Source organism: Wyeomyia smithii, chromosome 3 (assembly GCF_029784165.1).
Source record: "Wyeomyia smithii strain HCP4-BCI-WySm-NY-G18 chromosome 3, ASM2978416v1, whole genome shotgun sequence".
Lineage (NCBI taxonomy): Eukaryota > Metazoa > Arthropoda > Insecta > Diptera > Culicidae > Wyeomyia > Wyeomyia smithii.
Window position 1 is genome coordinate 54890818 of NC_073696.1, and position 4481 is coordinate 54895298.

Below are 4481 nucleotides of genomic sequence, written 5' to 3' on the forward strand. Positions count from 1 at the left end.
AATGATCCTCTTACGGTTAGACAAATGGGTCGAAACAAACGGTTTACTTTCAGATACTCAATTTGGCTTTCGCCGGGGCAAAGGGACGAACGATTGCCTAGCGTTGCTTTCTACTGAAATTCAACTCGCATTTGCTCGAAAAGAGCAAATGGCTTCTGCGTTCTTGGATATTAAGGGGCCTTTTGACTCTGTCTCTGTAGAAGTTTTAAGCGCGAAACTTCATTCGCAGGGACTTTCACCAAATTTGAATAACTTTTCGCTCAATTTGTTGTCAGAAAAGCATATGTATTTCTCACATGGCGATTCGACAACTTCCCGAATTAGTTACATCGGCCTCCCCCAGGGCTCATGTTTAAGTCCTCTCTTATATAATTTTTACGTCAATGACATCGATGAATGTCTTGCAAATTCATGCACGCTAAGGCAACTTGCAGACGATAGCGTTGTATCCATTACTGGTAGCGAGGCTAGCGATCTGCAAGGACCATTGCAAGATACCTCAGATTAGCTGGGTATCGAATTCTCTCCAGAGGAAACTGAGCTGGTCGTTTTTTCTAGGAAGCATAACCCAGCTCAGCTGCAGCTCCTACTAACGGGTAAAACAATCACTCAGGTTTTAGTCGCTAAATATCTCGGGGTCTGGTTCGACTCTAAATGCACCTGGGCTTGTCATATTAGGTATCTGACACAAAAATGCCAACAGAGGATTAATTTTTTTCGTACGATTACCGGAACTTGGTGGGGTGCTCACCCAGGAGACCTTCTAAGGTTATACCAAACAACGATATTGTCAGTTCTTGAGTACGGCTGTTTCTGCTTTCGCTCCGCCGCGAACACGCACATTATAAAATTAGAGAGAATACAATATCGTTGTTTGCGTATTGCCTTGGGTTGCATGCAGTCGACCCATACGATGAGTCTTGAAGTGCTAGCGGGTATTCTTCCGTTGGAACATCGTTTTTGGAATCTCTCTTACCGGTTGCTAATTCGATGCACAGTTATGAACCCATTAGTAATTGAAAATTTCGAGAGGTTGGTTGACCTTCAATCTCAATCCAGATTTATGACTTTATATTTTGACTATATGGCTCAAGATATTAATCCTTCTTCATACGATTCCTCCAATGTCGCACTTTTAGATACTTCTAATAATGCTATATTCTTCGACACCACCATGAAACAAGACATTTCTGGTATCCCGGATCAATTGTGACCCCAAGAGATCCCTAAGATTTTTTCCAATAAGTTTAAACATGTTAGTTATGATAAAAAGTTTTACACTGACGGATCTAATCTAGATGAGTCCACTGGCTTCGGTGTTTTCCACGAAAATTTTACCGCCTCCTACAAACTCGATGCTCCTGCTTCCGTGTACGTCGCAGAACTTGCTGCTATTCAGTACTCTCTTGGAATCATCGAAACCCTACCCATAGACCACTACTTCATCTTCACAGATAGTCTCAGTGCCATTGAGGCTCTGCGATCAATGAAGCCTGTGAAGCACACCCCGTATTTCCTGGGGGAAATACGGCGGTTTTTAAGTGCTTTAACAGATAAAAATTACCGGGTTACCTTAGCGTGGGTCCCTTCTCATTGCTCGATTCCGGGTAACGAAAAGGCTGACTCTTTAGCTAAGGTGGGTGCTATTGATGGCGATATTTATGAGAGACCAATTGCTTATGATGAATTCTATAGAATTTTGCGTCAGAGAACACTCAACAGTTGGCAATCATCATGGAACTCAGATGAACTGGGACGGTGGCTACATTCCATTTTTCCTAAGGTATCGACGAAAGCATGGTTCAAGGGGTTGGATGTAGGTCGGGACTTCATTCGCGTGATGTCCAGACTTATGTCCAATCACTATACGTTAAACACGCATCTCTTTCGTATAGGGCTTGTAGACAGTAATCACTGCGTTTGTGGCGATGGCTACCATGACATCGAGCATGTTGTTTGGTCGTGTATCGAATACTGTGGTGTTAGGTCTGAGTTTATAGATTCCCTTCGGGCCCGAGGAAAACAACCGAACGTACCCGTTAGAGACATTCTGGGAAGCGGTGATCTCCAGTACATGACACAGCTATACGGGTTTATCAAAAATGCTGGCATTAAAATTTGATTTCTTTTATCTATTTGCTAGAATACAATTTCTGTCACAAACTGAAAGAGAATGATACACCCGGCTGGAGACACTAAAACGAAGACTCGGCATCTCTATGTTTACGCAGACACCTCAGACCAAAACTGCTCAAATAGAACATCACTGGTTAGCCACGTACAAATGAATACATTCTGTTATATAAAATAGTTAAAAACAAAATTGTAACACCCCTCCACTCACCTTAAATCCCCACTAGCTCGTAGTCGGCCGCGAGAATAAAAAAAGGCCTCCCTCTTTTCCCTGCTAATTTAGAATTTAAAAAAAAATGTACTTGGCTCAGTTAAACATAAATTGTATCGTGCCGTGTCAAATAAACTATTTAAAAAAACTAAACATTCTGAGAGGAGGTGTAAACTGGCCAAACTGATGACTTCCGGTTCCTAGAAAACAGTGAAGTGGTGGTAAAAGTGGATCTCAAAGTCCGGAAATCGATTCCAGATGTCCGATTTCCGGAAATCAACCAAAATAGCTGAATTTTTCGAGAATTTTCGTAACCGGGATGATCCACCAAGCCAAAAATCGACCTCATATGCCATTTAGAAATCCAAGATGATGACCTCCGGTTTCTAGAAAACAACCTAAAATGGCCAAACACTAGCTAAAAATAAAATTTTCGGAGCCGGAATAACGTTCACAGCCCGTAAATCAACCTCAGCTGTCATTTTTAACCTTTTCAGGACCTACACATTATTTCCACTGTTTTGTATTGGTATTGGATAAAAATTATTAACATAAACATATTATGAAGCCACAGGCTGAAAACTCCTAAAATTGAATTAAAAAAAATTATACATTTTGTCTACTCTTCTATTTACATAGGCCCAGAAAGTCATTGTGACATATTAAGCATGTATACCTCTATTTTTTGTTTTGATACATTGGCAACGTAGAACAAACAATTTAGATGATGAAATCACATTAATGAATTGATTCACTGCAGAAATGGCTTATAGGACAATTTTTCGATTTATTACAAATGGAATGTCAAAGGCATAATACATTTCAAACGGATCAACTTTATCGTAAAATAATTATGCCTCATAGCTGCGAGCGAGATTTTCATGTGTTGACCGGTCCTGGCGTAGAATGCGACCCCCTCCCCGTAAAAAGGGGAGGTTCATGGGGAGACAAATTGTTATTGCATCTTTGAGTATCGCTTGCACTCTTGATATTACAATAACTTACTTGTACTTTACTTTTAAAGCGGAATCCAGAATACGTCGCCATGTCCCTCGGTCTTGGGCTGCTATCATCCAATCGCCCCTAACACCTATTTCGCGTGCATCCTCGCCGACAGCACACATCCAACGAGTGCGGGGTAGGGATACCACCCGTCCTGAATTAGCAGGACATGTCCTGATTTTGAAGTTCTATTTGGGCGTCCTGATTTATTTTTTATATTTTAGCATTTGTCCTGATTTTCTTAAGAAATTTAATTTTTTTGTGTGGTAATGAGCAGAATTTTTGAAAATTGCTCAATAAGTGTTTTCGATTCCAGGTCGCAACGCTCACTGCGATCAATTTTTTTTTATTTGTTGAATCTCAGCAGAGTAATAAGAAGAATCTTTCACGCGTTGACCGTTACCATTAAGCATCTGGCATTTGTTGAGTTGAGTTGAAACAGTTTACGTTTGTTGAATTTTTGAAATATTTACTAATGCGTAACAGTTTAAAGTGGTTTGATGAAAGTGACTCGTCAGAGATACACTCAGCTTTTTTACTTTGTGTTTTTCTACACAGATCTTCGAATTATTTTTTCAAGCGGATTTTTAAATTGAAGGATTTTTTAATTACCGCGTCTTTCCATGAGGTACATATCAACGCGTAAAAAAACAAAATAAAAAACTAATTTACTCAATGTACAGTAAATAAAAGAGTCTTATATTGTATGTTAAAAGGTAAATCACATATTACGTGTTATATTTGCTCATACACCGAAGAATAGAATGGCTAAGTCAAATTTGTGCCGAGAAAAGGTGTCCTGATTTCTAATTTCGACCAGATGGTATTCCTAGTGCGGGGTCTACCCCGAAGTCGACGACCTCTATCGAGATTTCTGCTAACTATAGCCTTCGCTTGACGCTCATCCGGCATTCTCGCTACATGCCCAGCCCACTGAGACCTGCCGTGTTTTATCCGCTTGACTATATCCGCCGATTCGTATGCCTGGTACACTTCATGGTTCATGCGTCTGCGCCAAACACCATTTTCTAGTTTGCCGCCAAAGATTGAACGCAAAATCCTACGCTCAAAAACACCAAGAGCTCGCCGATCAGCCTATTTCAGCGTCCATGATTCATGGCCGTAGAGAGCCACT